Genomic DNA, 17678 nt, shown 5'->3' on the forward strand with positions numbered 1-17678 from the left:
CGGGTGAACATATCAGACAACACAGCGATTCTTCAAACAGCTCTTGTTTATTCACAGGCCAGAACAGAACTGAACAGCAAACAGCTCAGCTGGCCTGCTTTTATAGACAGCTGGCTGTCAACACTGTAGCAACAACAACCCAGGGTTTCCCGCCTAAAGTAACTTGACGTGGACCTGAGTGAAAACTATATACTTGATACTCCTGGTGGCTAGGGCAAGAACTTCAATACATAACACCCCTCCCCACCGAGATAAGGCATTAGTTACAATCATAGTGGTTCCATTACATACAGCGATACCCTTATTGGTTTCAGTAAGGCACATAAGCATATTAATTGACCCTATTCAGCAAACAGCTTTACGTGAACATAGTCTTTTAAATATGGGCTACTGGCCTTGCGGATTTCCTGGGCGGAGAGTTCAGCAGCTTCTGAGGCCACGGCCTCCTCAATGGCTTTCTGCAGCGTGAGGTCTGGCTTGGCGAGGAGACGCCGTTGCAGAGGGATGTCCCAGACCCCACAGACGATTCGATCCATTCGACCGATTCGATCCGATCGATTCTACGTGGACCTGAGTGAAAACTATATACCTGATACTCCTGGTGGCCAGGGCGAGAACTTCAATACATAACTAAGCCTATTCGCCAAGCTCCCAAAGAGCAGCAGGGCTATAGGAGAGCAGCCAGCTACTGCCCCACTTCTGCCACAGCTTCACACAGTGCCTACGACAACCCTGCCTTATAAAGTCCAAGTGGGGCAACAGCTTCTTCTTCCACCTTGCCACCTCCTTCTCTGCCTGCCCATCCTCTCACTTTCTCGCCTTCCTTCTGCTTCCCACCACCACCTGTTTCCTTGATTTTTGCCTTGGTCACCTCCTCCACTTGACTTCATATTTCAAATATTACAGGACTAAAGGTAAAGGAACCCCTGACCATTAGGTCCAATCTTGGCCGACTCTGGGGTTGCGGCACTCATCTCGCTTTACTGGCCGAGGGAGCCGGCGTACAGCTTCTGGGTCATGTGGCCAGCATGACTAAGCCACTTCTGGCGAACCAGAGCAGCGCATGGAAATGCCGTTTACCTTCCCGCCGGAATGGTACCTATTTATCTACTTGCACTTTGACATGCTTTTGAACTGCTAGGTTGGCAGGAGCAGGGACTGAGCAACAGGAGCTCACCCCGTCACGGGGATTCGAACCGCCGACCTTCTGATCGGCAAGTCCTAGGCTCTGTGGTTTAACCCACAGTGCCACCCGCGTCCCTATTACAGGACTACAATGGATCTATTGCATTCATGTGCCCCCACTTTCTAATCCCTGGAGCTCTAGGTGGTGTGCATGGGTTCTGCCCCTCATAATTTAATTCCCACAACAATCCTGTGAGGTAGGTTTAGGCAAAGTGTCTGTGGGGGGGGGGGAGAGAGAAAGAAAGAAAAAGAAAGAAAGAAAGAAACTGGCCCACATTCACCCAATGACCATCATGGCTGAGTGGGGATTTGAACTCTGGTCTCCCAGGCCCCAGTCTAAACACTACACAACACACTGACTCTGCAGAGTCAAGTCATCCCTGACCACTGGCCCTGCTGGGAGCTGGTGAGTGCTTGGTGCTGTACAAACATGGAAAATGTGCTAGTCAGGTTGCATGGTGGGTGTGGGTTTTGTGGTTCGCCTCAGGCACCAAGACGCATTGGGCAGGCCCTGGAGGCAAGGAAGCAGTTGTGAACAAGCTTACTAGACAGTAAGTCACATTGAACTCTATGGGACTCACTTGTAAGAGTAATAATCAATTGCAGGGCCATGGCAGCACATGTGGTCTGGAACGGCATTCCAGTATGTAATTTCTCAGGCTTGCAGTTAGAAAATCGTTTTGGTTTGAGACAGCTCAAATTCTTTATGCCCTCTGTTGGTTCTGGTCAAACAGCTTTTGCAGGTTTTTGAAACTCTACAAGAAAAAAGTGCAACTCCTGTTTTTCAAGGGCAAAAGTGGAACGGGTATGCATTGTATATGCAATCACCTTTCAAAAGGGCTTCAGCTAAAACTGTATCCATCCTGTGTTAATTTATGGCTTAATTTGAACGTGGCCTCATGGAGTGTTCTCCACCAGGGGGCAGAACAGTGCTGTGAATGGCGCAGGACGGACATAATTAATTGTGGAAAGCCACTGTTGGACTGATAACTAGTGGCTTGCCATTATTTATAGCTGTTCATCAACTATCATACCACATTCTGCCCAGAATGACTCTTCAGTCTTAGCCAACTCGTTTTGTAACGTTGTTGGCTGGGAACGGTTTTATAACAGTTATAAAACAGATATTGGCTAATGCCAGTATCTTATGGTGCTCTAGATCAAAACAGACTTTGGCGTCCCAATAAATCCTACATACCCTTAATAGTAAAACGACACAAAAACATTGTTGAATGCGGGGGGGTTGGGGTGGGATTTTTCTTTCATGGGAAATCCTTATGGGAACCACCTAATTTCCACCTCTGCTATTTCATTTGCTTTTTTATTTTTGTTCTTAAATAAAGAGCTTTCATTTTTAGGACTAATTCAGAGTACTTTCATGCTTTGGTCCTGTAGGACAAATAGCAAGCTTTTATGGTGTGTGTGTGTGAAGGTTAGATTTGGGAAACTGCGCAAGGAAAGCTGCCTCCCCATTTAGTGTCATAGCCCTGATCTAATCTCAGGCCACACTCCTAGAATGGCTGCTTTTAAATTTAAACAAACCAAGAGATCCTATCTGGACTCTCCCACTGTTTCATTTAATATAAGCCCTGAATTATTCAGATATTTACAATGCAATCCTAGGCATATCTGCTCAGAAGCAAATGCTACTGAGTTCAATGGAACTTACTAAGTGTGTAGGGATAGGAATAAATCCTAAAATGGAATCTGGGTAAGGAAGGGATCGTGGCATTTTAAAACTATTCCTCTTTCCCCCTTATCCCTTTGCCTTCTTAATTAATATTTCTCATTTGCAGTGCCATTTCCCCATAAAAATAGCTGGAAAACAGCATTGGGGGGGCAATACTAAAAACAACTTTAATTTGCAGATTGTGAACGGTTCAACAAAAGGCGATAGAAGCGGGGAGTTTACATACTTCTCCCCCCGAGGATGCAGTGTCATCGACTATATTCTTGTCCCTTATAATATTATAAATTCGATCATGGACCTCAAAATCGGAACGCGTACTGAAAGCGACCATCAGCCATTATTGTTGTCTATTAACTTAAAGGATGAAACCAAAATAACCAAGCACAATATTATAGAACCCTCTCAATACAAACAAATGACCCAATTAAAATGGTCCCAGGAAATGAGTGCAGTAGTGGGGCAAAAACTTACAGCCAACCTGAGAAAACAAGTATTATCCAACTTAAAGACCACTAATTCCTACAGCGATATTCCGAAAATTTATAATGAAATCTTCCAAATGTTCGTAGAACTTAGTACTCCACCTAAAGTTTGGGTACTTAAACATAGCGCTAGCCCTTGGTTTGATGATGAATGTTTCCAGCTAAAAAGAAAACTGCGCCAAACATTTAAAAATAATCGCACTAAACTAGAGCCCTCTTATCTTGATGAAAAAAGAAAATATCATTACATTCTGGCCGAAAAGAAACAGAAATATGCAACCCAAAAATGGCTACAATTACTTGACTCAATTCAGAGCAAAAATAACAAAGCGTTCTGGAACCTAGTGTACGGAGGATTGAAAGCCGAAAATCAACTAACTCTACCACCAATTGCAGAATCCAAATGGTCCCAATATTTTACATCTGTATTTAACAATCTACACAGTGAACTTAAAGGAAATGAAACCACTAAAAATAAAATCAATAAACTCCAGGAGTGGCCAAGGGTAGAAGAAGAGGAAATTAGAGAGATAGTTAAAAATTTCAAATCGGGGAAATCTCCTGGGCCAGACGGTCTACCAATAGAATTATTTAAGACCTATATAGATTGGTGGGCAGAACCCTTAGCTCAATTGTTTACTCTCATAGATAAATATGGGATCATACCTGAGATATGGTTAAGATCAATAATTATCCCAATCTTTAAAAATGGCGACCCAAAAGAACCAAGGAATTATAGACCGATAAGCCTATTATCAGTGATAGGGAAAATCTACGCTAAGCACCTTTTATCTAAACTCCTTACCTGGATGAAAAATCTAAATTTACCAGGGAAAGAACAAATAGGTTTCTCCAAAGGTTGCTCTACATTAGACCACTGCCTTATACTTATGCATTTGGTTGAAAAATATAGATCTCAAAGGCAATCTAAGATATTTGCTGCTTTTGTAGATTTTCGCGGTGCATTTGACTCAATTGACCGCCCAAAGCTGTGGAGGAAACTCGCAGAATTAAAAATTGATCAGCGCTTATTGATCCTAATAAAAAATTTATACTCTTCCAATATCTGTCAAGTCAAACTTAACACCAAAGGTCACCTTTCATCAGACATCCCAAACTCGAAAGGGGTAAAACAAGGGTGTATTCTTGCCCCCTTCCTATTTAATTTATTTTTATCAGACTTGCCAGATCACCTTCAAAAAATAGAATCACATGCCCCTAAACTTAATCAGAAACCAGTTTCTCTGTTATTATACGCAGACGATGCTGTTCTACTATCATTAACGAGCTTGGGTCTGAAACGTCTTATATCTTCTCTGATCCTTTACTGCGAATGTAACAAGCTCTCTATAAATTACGAGAAGACAAAAATTTTGGTCTTCTCGAATGGTTGGAAATTAGAGAAATGGAAAATAAGAGGGCAGGAAATCCAACAAGTGAAAATCTATAGGTATCTGGGAATCTTATTCCAGAGCAATTTAGGGTGGGCAAATCATCGCACAAATGCCATAAAACAGGCAAAGTGCACCTCATCAGCAGTTACCCGTTTTTATTATCAGAAAGGCAATCAATTTATTCCTGCGGCCAATCAGATATTCCAAACAAAAGTGCAATCCCAGATATTCTATGGAATACCGCTATGGGTCCAAGCATATAATAGTGATTTAAAAAAGATTCACTCCAGCTTTCTGAGACGTATTCTTGGACTCCCAGCTGTGATCAAATATGAAACAATGTGTGCAGAAATAGGCATACACACAATGGAATATTGGGCCTGGTCCACCTCAATAAAGTACTGGTTACGCTGCCATTTTCGCTGCCCTCCATCAAGTCTGCTCGCTGATTTGCTCAAAGACTCCTACAAATCAAGATGGTATCAGTACCTCGAAAAAAAGATTGAATCTTTAGGCATCGAGCTGGAGCCCCTGTATAATTCTAATGAGCAATACATTTTCCATAATATCCTAACTAGACTAAAGGATGTCGAGAGGCAAAATATTATGGCAGCTGTAAACAAAATTTGTTCGCCCATATTCTATGATTTAAATATCTTAGATAGCAGAGCCAATTACGTCACCAAATTAATAATTCCAGCCCAACGTAGGGCTTTTATGCTGGCCCGTTTGAATGTTTTTCCCTCAGCATTTGTCAGGGGAAGATATCAAAACATCCCTAGAAACAAGAGATTCTGCAGATGTTTTATGAATGTCCCGGACACGGTAGAGCACATTCTCTTCCAGTGCCCATTGTACAGTACGCTCCGTCAACGCGTGCTGTCCCCTCTTTTGGGTGGTCTGGAGCCCCAACAAGGTGAATGTGTGGGATTCTGCCTATCCGACGTTGACCAAAGGGTAACGGCGGGGGTAGCCGAGTTTTTGGTAGCAGTCCTCCAAGGAGCAGGTTAACAAGGAAAACCACTGATTTTATATGTATATAAATATATATGTATGTAGCCAACTGCTGCCTTTCTGTATATATCTCAACGCTTTTATATGTTACTTTTTCTTTTATCGTTTTATTTGTATAATGCCTAATAAAGGTTTGAATAAGTAAGTAAGTACTAAAAAAACGTATTTGGCCCCCAAAATCAAAAGGCCCCCAAAGAAAAGCTCAACAACTTTTCTGTCTGGATTTTCACTGTTTGAAATATGGCAAATAATAATAATAATAATATGGTTGTGGGCAAGATTCCTGCATTGCAGGACGAGATGACCAACATGGTCCTCTTCAAGTCTGTAATTTTATGCTTCTATAAGCAACAAAAGTGGTTTTAAAAAAAGCTAGAACTTTTGCGGTGTGAAAAATAGCAAGATTTCAACAGGAAGTAACTGGTGGACACTGATTATAAACAAAATAGTATGTCTGCTCCGAAACTTCTGTAGCTGCCAGCTATATTGAAAACAGGACTGTGTATAACTGCTTTGATACCATCATGAGCACAGATCACATTGAATGCACAATAAAAAGGATATCTGGAAGGGCTCTTGGGTGGCTGTATGTCACTGGTCTTCATCTGGTGGGTCGAGACCCACTACTGGCCTGCAGCCTGATACAAGCTGGGTTGCAACAGGAGCACGACCACCATGCAAAAATATGGCAAAATATTAAGAAATGGGTCCCCCAAAATGCAGGTTTAGGTTAAAAGTAGGTCCTGGTTCTTAAAGAGGTTCAAGATAACCTGCTCTATGCGACCTCATGCCAGACAAGTACAACGGTTTGAAAAGTGAGATACTCTTGCAACGGAAGGAATGTGAAGGAAGATGTGAGAAAACTCACAAGCATTTTTGGTGCAGTTTTTGGATCATACTTGAGTGGCGTACGGAGGTCATTGGGCAGGCAGAGTTTTTCATTTAGTCTTTTCTTTGCTCCAGTAAAGTTCCTGTGCTGCTGTTATGAGCTGCATGCACATTCCATGCTGCCAACGATCTGTACAGAAGTTGCTCTTTTATTTGAGTGGAACCTAATAGAAACAGCTGGCTCTGGCTTGGGCTGGGGAATAGAGCCACTCACGGACAGAGGTGCCAGCCTGCTGTTCTAAGTGGCTGTCAGAACGTGTTCGCTACGCCAAGGGCAGCGTTTGATCTGCTGGCAACTGCTGAGTTCGCACTGTCACAGCCAATGATAGAAAAAGGAAGACAAGAGGTAGATCAAGAGGTGCCGTGTCTTCTCCCATCCTGTTCCTGCAAGCTGAGATGAACTTTATTCTGGTGCACAACAAGAAAATAATAGTGAGGACTAGGGAAGCAGCTAGACCCCCACTAGAGCAGCAGCAAAGGAGAACGTGAATTATGTTGCTATGAGATGGGTAATGGGCTCGAAATGGACAGGCCTGGTCCAGCACATCTTTCATTAGGCATAGATAGCTGTTTTGGACTTAAGTAGTTATCCAAGTACACTACAGTACAGGCAATATGTTGCTATGGGAACTAACCATTTTAGGAAACTCTTTTGGAAGGAGAGAGCCTTTTGGGAATCAAGATTTGCCATCCCTCCACTGAGGCTGATGTCATCAGGCTGTCTGTGGGTGAAAAGGAAGACGGCAGTTTGAGACAGACTAAAGCTAAGAATAGACTAAGGCAGACTAAGAACAGGGATGCGGGTGGCGCTGTGCGTTAAACCGCAGAGCCTAGGGCTTGCTGATCAGAAGGCCGGCAGTTCGAATCCCCGCGACAGGGTGATCTCCCGTTGCTCGGTCCCAGCTCCTGCCAACCTAGTAATTCGAAAGCACTTCAAAGTGCAAGTAGATAAATCTGGTGGGAAGATAAATAATATACAGTGGTACCTCAGGTTACAGACACTTCAGGTTACAGGCTCCGCTAACCCAGAAATACTACCTCGGGTTAAGAACTTTGCTTCAGGATGAGAACAGCAATCGCGCGGCAGTGGGAGGCCCCATTAGCTAAAGTGGTACCTCAGGTTAAGAACAGTTTCAGGTTAAGAACGAATTAAGTTCTTAACCCGAGGTACCACTGTATAACTCCTGTTGGTCATTTTTTTAATGCCACTCCGAAGACACATTTATTTACACATTGGGCTGAATTGGGCTGTACTTGGAAAAAAATATATATTTAGCTGCTGCAGGATTGCTGTTTTGTGGTTTTTTTTTTGGGTAATTGTGTTTTCATGCTTTGTAAATCACCTTGTGAGGGCAAAGTACTCAGTAAGGCATCATCATCTCTCTCTCTCTCACACACAAAATCACATGTGATCTGGAGGGTGGGAAGGAGTAAGGTATGCTCACAATCATTGGGGCAGTTGTGATTGAGAAGAAGCACTGGCATTTTAAAACACATTAATGTTTTGTTTAATAGCAGCAGCAGTAGCAGCAGCAGCAGCAGCAAACCTGCTCTTTCAAAGGCAGGTTTGTGTTTTACTAACTTCTGTTTTACTAACAACTTTCTGTTGGGAAAGATTGAGGGCACAAGGAGAAGGGGACGACAGAGGAGGAGATGGTGGGACAGTGTTCTCGAAGCTACGAACATGAGTTTGACCAAACTGCGGGAGGCAGTGGAAGACAGGAGTGCCTGGCGTGCTCTGGTCCATGGGGTCACGAAGAGTCGGACATGACTAAACGACTAAACAACAACAACTTCTGTATAGTTTATCAGAATATTTCCTCTTCTTGGCAGTTCCACACAATTTTATCTTAAATTTTGTGTAAATGCAAAACCGGCATATAAATCTGTGTCTTTATCCAGGATATCATCAGTTGGTTCTGAAGGCTGATGGAAGGCAAGATGGGACAGATGATGATGATGATGATTACCAATCATCAAACAATGTGAAAAAGAACATGATTCAGAAGTCATTATAAAAATACTGGGATGGGTTTGCTTTGGAAAAGTTTGCTTTGGAAAAACATAGCTGTGTGTCTAATCTGTTTCCTTCCCGTTTGCTTCAACATTTTTAAAATTGTTTTTAAAAATGCCAGTCATGAGCTGTTGGTTTTGTAGCCTGCATTCTTGTAGGCGTGTTTTTCTTCTGTTGCAGGCAATTCAAATAAAAGTAATAAATTACACTTGTTTGGCTGTTGCAATCCTTTCAAGATGTTGCATTTTCTTCAGTAGATGTAAGGAACATATGGTGGAAGAAACATCTGTGGTGAAACATTTTTAATGTTCAAATTCTGCACGCAGATGATCCCCAGATGGAGTGATGTGTGTCCTTTTGAAGGCAGAGTCTAGCCCTTTATGGAAGAAAAGCCTGTTTAAAAATGCCCAGTTCGCTCTTCTTCGTGTAGGCCGAAAGAGCAATACTTTCAGTTTATTGAAAGGTTGGGGAGCTTGTGACTCCCCATGTGCGGTTGGACTGCAGTTCCCATCATCTCTGTCCATTGACCACGCTGGTTGGGGTTGATGAGAGACAAAATATTGACTAGATCTGGAGCAGGGGCCAGCAAACTTTTTAAGCAGGGGGCCGGTCCACTGTCCCTCAGACCTTGTGGGGGGCCGGACTATATGTTGCCATGATTATGAACCGCATTTTTGGCAAAAACCCTTATTGGGACCAACCCCAACATTGCCCAAATGTGATTTGGGGGTATTATCAGAAATATGAATTTGGAGAACTGTTATATAGGTGATCCCCTTCATGGATCACTGCCTTGCCGTGGCGAAGGGGCTTGAATAACTCAGAGAAGCTATGAACTATGCCGAGCAGGGCACCCAAGATGAACAGGTCATAGTGGAGAGTTTTGACCAACTGCCAAGAAAACTCCATGGACAAAGACAACAGGCATATAAAAGTTATGACGCTGGAAGATGAGCCCCTCAGGTCGGAAGGCGTCCAACATGCTACTGGGGAAGAGAGGAGGACAAGTACAAGTAGATCCAGAGCTGACGAAGCGGCTGGGCCAAAGCCGAAAGGACGCTCAGTTGCGGATATGCATGGAAGCGAAAGGAAAGTCCAATGCTGTAAAGAAAAATATTGCATAAGAACCTGGAATGTAAGAACCATGAATCTGGGCAAGTTGGATGTGGTCAAAAATGAGATGGCAAGAATAAATATTGACATCCTGGGAATCAGTGAACTGAAATGGATGGGAATGGGCGAATTCAGTTCGGATGACTATCATATCTACTACTGTGGGCAAGAAACCCATAAAAGAAATGGAGTGGCCCTCATAGTCAACAAAAGAGTGGCGAAAGCTGTACTGGGATGCAATCTCAAAAATGATAGAATGATCTCGATACGAATCCAAGGCAGACCTTTTAACATCACAGTAATCCAAGTTTATGCACCAACTACTGGTGCTGAAGAAACTGAAATTGACCAATTCTATGAAGACTTACAAGACCTTATAGAAGTGACACCAAAGAAGGATGTTCTTCTCATTATAGGGGATTGGAATGCTAAAGTAGGGAATAAAGAGATAAAAGGAACAACTGGCAAGTTTGGCCTTGGAGATCAAAACGAAGCAGGGCAAAGGCTAATAGAGTTCTGTCAAGAGAACGAGCTGGTCATCACAAACACGCTTTTCCAACAACACAAGAGACGACTCTACACATGGACATCACCAGATGGGCAACATCGAAATCAGATTGATTATATTCTCTGCAGCCAAAGATGGAGAAGCTCTATACAGTCAGCAAAAACAAGACCTGGAGCTGACTGTTGCTCAGATCATCAGCTTCTTATAGCAAAATTCAAGCTTAAACTGAAGAAAGTAGGAAAAACCACTGGGCCGGTAAGATACAATCTAAACCAAATCCCTTATGAATACGCAGTGGAAGTGAGGAACAGGTTTAAGGATTTAGATTTGCTGGACAGAGTGCCTGAAGAACTATGGGTGGAGGCTCGCAACATTATACAGGAGTTAGCAACTAAAACCATCCCAATGAAAAAGAAATGCAAGAAAGCAAAGTGGCTGTCCAACGAGGCCTTACAAATAGCGGGGGAGAGAAGGCAAGCAAAATGCGAGGGAGATAGTGAAAGATACAGGAAATTGAATGCAGATTTCCAAAGAATAGCAAGGAGAGACAAGAAGGCCTTCTTAAACGAGCAATGCAAAGAAATAGAGGAAAACAACAGCATGGGAAGAACCAGAGATCTGTTCAAGAAAATCGGAAATATGAAAGGAACATTTCGTACAAAGATTACCATAATAAAGGACAAAAGTGGTAAGGACCTAACAGAAGCAGAAGACATCAAGAAGAGGTGGCAAGAATACACAGAGGAATTATACCAGAAAGATATGGATGTCTCGTACACCCCAGGTAGTGTGATTGCTGACCTTGAGCCAGACATCCTGGAGAGTGAAGTCAAAGGGGCCTTAGAAAGCACAGCAAATAACAAGGCCAGTGGAAGTGATGGTATTTCAGCTGAACTATTTAAAATTTTAAAAGATGATGTTGTTAAGGTGCTACACTCAATATGCCAGCAAGTTTGGAAAACTCAGCAGTGGCCAGAGGATTGGAGAAGATCAGTCTACATCCCAATCCCAAAGAAGGGCAGTGCCAAAGAATGCTCCAACTACCGCACAATTGCACTCATTTCACACGCTAGCAAGGTTATGCTTAAAATTCTACAAGGAAGGCTCAAGCAGTATGTGGACCGAGAACTCCCAGAAGTGCAAGCTGGATTTAGAAGAGGCAGAGGAACCAGAGACCAAATTGCAAACATGTGCTGGATTATGGAGAAAGCTAGTGAGTTCCAGAAAGACATCTACTTCTGCTTCATTGACTATGCAAAAGCCTTTGACTGTGTCGACCACAGCAAACTATGGCAAGTTCTTAAAGAAATGGGAGTGCCTGATCACCTCATCTGTCTCCTGAGAAATCTCTATGTGGGACAAGAAGCTACAGTTAGAACTGGATATGGAACAACTGATTGGTTCAAAATTGGGAAAGGAGTACGACAAGGCTGTATAATTGTCTCCCTGCTTATTTAACTTATATGCAGAATTCATCATGCGAAAGGCTGGGCTGGATGAATCCGAAGCCGGAATTAAGATTGCCGGAAGAAATATCAACAACCTCAGATATGCAGATGACACAACCTTGATGGCAGAAAGTGAGGAGGAATTAAAGAACCTTTTATTGAGGGTGAAAGAGGAGAGCGCAAAATATGGTCTGAAGCTCAACATCAAAAAAACGAAGATCATGGCCACTGGTCCCATCACCTCCTGGCAAATAGAAGGGGAAGAAATGGAGGCAGTAAGAGATTTTACTTTCTTGGGCTCCATGATCACTGCAGATGGTGACAGCAGTCATGAAATTAAAAGACGCCTGCTTCTTGGGAGAAAAGCAATGCCAAACCTAGACAGCATCTTAAAAAGTAGAGACATCACCTTGCCAACAAAGGTCCGTATAGTTAAAGCTATGGTTTTCCCAGTAGTGATGTATGGAAGTGAGAGCTGGACCATAAAGAAGGCAGATCGCCGAAGAATTGATGCTTTTGAATTATGGTGCTGGAGGAGACTCTTGAGAGTCCCATGCACTGCAAGAAGATCAAACGTATCCATTCTTAAGGAAATCAGCCCTGAGTGCTCACTGGAAGGACAGATCGTGAAGCTGAGGCTCCAATACTTTGGCCACCTCATGAGAAGAGAAGACTCCCTGGAAAAGACCCTGATGTTGGGAAAGATGGAGGGCACAAGCAGAAGGGGATGACAGAGGATGAGATGGTTGGATGGTGTTCTTGAAGCTACCAGCATGAGTTTGATCAAACTGCGGGAGGCAGTGGAGGACAGAAGTGCCTGGCGTGCCCTGGTCCATGGGGTCACGAAGAGTCGGACACGACTAAACGACTAAACAACAACAACAACAACAACAACATATATAGGTGATATAATGAAATTCAGTTAGAGGGGATTCGAGGAAGTCAGTTATCAATGTAATGAGAATTAGGTATTTGAAGAAACAATTTTTCTTTGTGTTTAGTTTATTGTAGTGTAATGTGTTTTTCTTTGTTGTGTGTTTTGTTATGTTATTTTTTGTGATAAATGTTGAAAATCAACAAAAAATTTTGAGGAAAAAAAGTGATGGAGGGTGTTCCCTTATACACCCACGCTGCTTCCTTTGCGTTTTACGCGTTGACAGCTATTATTTCTCTCGTAAGGCGGGGTGGGGGGCTGAAGTAAGCGCACCATTCCTGTCAGCCCTGGAGACCATGCGTGCATGTGTGGGTGAAGGGAAAAGCCGCTGGCCATGCCGTCAGGCCAGCACCACTCAAGCAAAAATGTTCTTTTCCCCCGTGAGGGAAGACGAGGCGGCAGCGGCGGCTGTTTTACCTTTCCATGGCTTGCACCGTGTAGCCAATGAGTGGCCTCCCCAGCAGAGCGCAGAACTGCTTTGGAGTGCAGCCACCCAGGCACTCCCTGCGTTCCCCTATGGGGACCACCGCCACAGACACTGGCGGGTGTTGCTCCTGAGGCACCTCCGAGCCCCTGCCACTGCCCTTCCTGAGGTCAGTCGCCAGCAGCTCCATGGTGGAAATCCGAACGGTAGCTCCTTTCCCTCTTCCCCACTCCCCACCCCAGAAGAAGATTGCTGCGTGCACGCAACGGAAGAAGGGGCTTGTCTTGAGCAGCCACCCGCCTCACTTTTGATCCCCAAGCCTGCCATCGCGAGTGCACAATGTCGGCTGCCTGGATTCCTGGACCGTCCGCGGGCCGGATCTAGAAGGCAATTTGGCCTGATCCAGCCAGCGGGCCTTAGTTTGCTGACCCATGATCTGGAGGGTTACATAGGCTCCCCACCCCTTGGTTACTGCCAGTGACTGTTGATGATTCATTGGTAGGGTGGAAGGCAGGGTGACCAAAAGAATGGATGGAACTATCAACTTTGATGGCCAACAAATCAGATGGCTTTAAAAGAGGATGGGATATCATTGGCTGCTAGCAGGGATGGCTATGCTCTGCCTCCAGAGGCAGCAGCTCATCTGAATGCAGAATTGCACTAACTCAACTGTTTCCATCAATTAACGACATCTGTTAAGTCTAGCCAGGATGTAATGTTTTCAAGTGAACCAATTATTTCACATTTGGCCTCTGACTTCTTTAAGACATTAAATGAAGAGACAGCAGATTGTGCTCACATGCATTTATATTCCGTACATTTTTCAGAACACCAAAATGTCCTATGCAGATGGCACACAACTTTCTTAAGTGGAGGTGTTTTTTTTTAAAAAAAAAATCTGCTCATGATAGATGCATCATTTCAATTTAAAAAGTGATTCACCATGTTTGAAATGAAGCACACATATTGCATGACTCATGCTACCGGCTGCAGCCTTTTCAAAGAAATTTTCCAGAATAACGGAAATTCACTGTTAAGGGATGTATTCCAACCTTCACTTTTCATTCCTGGGGCAGCGGAGAGAGGAGTAAACAACCCTTTTAACAAAAACAATTAGGAGTGTGGTATCTGGTCAATTTGTGCTACAAATGATTGCAGAGATTAATCAGGTGCATTTGCAAGCCGAAACTCCAAATATTCACCCTTCTACTGCAAGCTGCACTGCAGTGGTGAGCATCGAAAGGCCTCTGCTTTGCACCCATCCTCCTAAGGGTGGCCCATCACTTGATCGCTAATGAGCTACGGAAAAAATGGTGGCAACAGAGCCCACAGGAAGGCCACTGGAGGGGATGAAGCTGAAGAAGAATTAAAGAAGAGCATTGCTTGATCAGATCAATCTAATTCAGCACTGTATTTCCCATGGCAGCTGTAAAGCAAGCTATGAATGCAATAGCTTTCCCCTGTTGTTTCCAGGATGTGAGAGTTATCATTATGGCCCTATAGTAACACGGCTACTTATCCTCCATGCATTTATTTAACCCCACTTGAAAGCCGTCCAGTGTAGTGGCTGCTATCACACCTTGTGCAGTGACTTCCATAACTTAATTATGTGCTTTGTGAAGAAGCACCTCCTTTTGCCTGTTCTGAATTTGCCACCAATCATTATCATTGGGTGAACCCAAATTCTAGTATTAGAATAATACATCTCTTTCTATGTGACCCCCTCCAGTGTACACTGCCTTCTCCTTGGGGCAGGTAACTGAATCTTTGCTTACGCTATTCTGTAACGCATCATACACCTTGAAGGCACTGCACAATAACAATTTAATCGCTAAAGTTCTTGGTCATGAATTAAACACGTTCTTGCTGGATATTATTTGGTAATTACCAATACTGCACAGCGGACATAAGCACACGGATAGCTTTGACCTGAAAAAGCTTCCTATTCCAACACCAGTTCATGAAACTGCAGTGGCACAAACAATGACCACTAATAAATATGGAAAATTCCTGGAGTGTGTGTGTGTATGTTGTGAGTGTGTGTGTGAAGCTATTTGGCTGTATGCATTTCATACTGTAATTTTGTCAGTACATGTGCTCTTATCTGTGGGTGGACTATTTTTGTCACTCAAGAATGTGATAGTGTGAGCCCCAAGAAATAATATATCAGCTACTGCAGATGACTCACGTAATTAGATAATTTTGTATCAGGATGATTGCTTGATCTCCGAATTTTACTATGAAATTATACTTTCAACTGAGGGCTCGTCCACATGCTTGTCCCGTGTTCGAGTGGTTTATTGCTTGACCCACAATTTCTAGGCATGGGTCCAAGCCATTTTCCACTTGCCCCGCTCCTTCCCAGGGAAAATCTGCTCTTTGGCGCTATATTGTAGCAAACGTCAACCTGGAGAAAATCCAAATGGCTTTTTGCTCCGAATGAGTGCTAAAGAGCAGTTTTTCCCAGGGGAAAGCATCAGGACAAAAGGGACTGTGGATAAGCCCTGAGTTGAGGAACTTCCACTGATTTAAATATATGAATGTAGAAGAAACCACATAAATAAATAATAGTATTATGAAGTGGTTCTCTGTTAATAGAGGAAAGGCCTACATTTCCAACAATATGACTGGATATGAATAAGAATACATCTGTGTTCTGCCACAACAAAAAATCAGGTTGGTGTTTGTATATCAAAAAACCAATCTAGTTCTATCCATGGCAGAGGAAGATATCAGTATGTACTTGGATGCAGCCATACAAGTTTTCAAAACTGTGCAGCCAGATTTCTTCCCTAAAGCAGATCAAATAAATATGGCCTTATGCCTCGTTTGTGTCTTATTCTAAAGCCAGATGAGTTTGCATCCCTTCATAGAAGGAAAAAAAGAGCAATTTCAAAGCTATTTAAAAAGCAGTGTTAGCCAGCCAATAATCATCGCAGAGCACTGAGACAACCGACTTAACTAAATATTTATCTGAACAGGATGTGAAGGTGCTCAACTGACAACCCTATAATATACTTTATCTGATCTATGAACAGTGAAGTGAATAGTCTTGACAGGCTGAATCCTGTAAGCCACGACCGAATTTTCAGCTTAAAGGTAAATCAAACATGGTTGAAAATAATGATTGAAAGTGGGGTATATTTCTCAGATCATGTATACAATGTACAATAGATAACTTTAGGCTAAGAACACCATGTGAATAGCAATCCAGAGTTGTTAGTCTTAAATGTTAGTTTGATGTTCCTGCACAATTCTTGAAGTATACATATGGCTAAAACATCCTGAAGCTCAGAGACAGAAGTCACAAGCAAAACAAAAATGGCTAGGTTTACTGTTCTCAAAGAATAAATTAGAGTGAAATGTAGCTAAAATAAATAATTAAGAATAATAATTTATTATTTATACCCTGCCCATCTGGAATTCAAAATTGACACCTGTAGTTATGTCCTCAACATGCTAGCTCTCTCATACCCTGTTTATATCACACAAGATTTCACTTAAAGGAAAATGATTTCCCCTTCCTGGCTGGAGAATATATGGATAAATGGTAGAATGTTGTAATGAAGAAAGATTTCTAACTGATAGTTACAGGGCAACATATTTGCTGTGGAACATTCTCTTAATGATTCATTCTCTCAGGAATGAGTCATAATATCCCTTCCAAAACTCATGTAGTTTATGAAAACATTTTGGATTCTAACAATGGATATCCTTGTACTTATAATCATTTTTCTGATAGACTAATCTTAAATATTCATGCAACAGTAATGTATACTTAATATGAAGAATACTGTACCAAGAATCACTGCTGGACTTAACTTTTTTATACCTGATGCAAAATGACTGCTCAGGACTGGAATTCATTTAAAGCAAAACACCACGATTCAGAGATGGAGGACAATGGAGGCAAGAAAATGAGAACCAGCTGCCTGCACCAAGTACTTCACAATGAATGCTTCATGGTAAGCCTATCATTGACAACAACGTGAAACAATTAGCAAGATGTCAAAAACCTGATGCTGAGCTGAAACTGCCATGCATTATAACAGGGTTGAATGTAGAATGTCCCAATGGTCTGGGTGTTAAATCTGTGGCTTTGATCTGAATAATGTGTTAAAATGAGATTTGTTTGCTCATTTGAGAATCCTACACTGTAAAATTTTCTGTGAAATGTTACCTGAAAATAATGTATGGTTTTCTTTCTTCTAGTTAATTTAATGAAATAGTGGGTGTGATCCAGACCCAAATTAAGCTCTTTTAAGTCCAGCTGGTTGAAGCAGGAGAGATGTGAGCACTTTCCCCCCTTTGAAATCAATGGAATTTAAAAGTTTTTACTTTGGGGCCAGGCAGGTAATTCCCACACAGTCATCTCATACAGGGCTATGAAGTCAGACTCCTTGCTGAGGGAGTGCATTTGTGTGAATCGCTTCTTCCACCAAAGGTTATGCCAAGGTTGCTTTTAGAGTGGCAACGGTTTCTTCAAGTTGCTGCTGTTGCTGTCACACACACATACACCCTCCCCTTCTTCCTATAAATAAAATGTAAGGCTATTATTGTGCAACCCTTTGGAAGATGTGCAGT

Source organism: Podarcis filfolensis (assembly GCF_964270895.1).
Source record: "Podarcis filfolensis genome assembly, chromosome: 6".
Lineage (NCBI taxonomy): Eukaryota > Metazoa > Chordata > Lepidosauria > Squamata > Lacertidae > Podarcis > Podarcis filfolensis.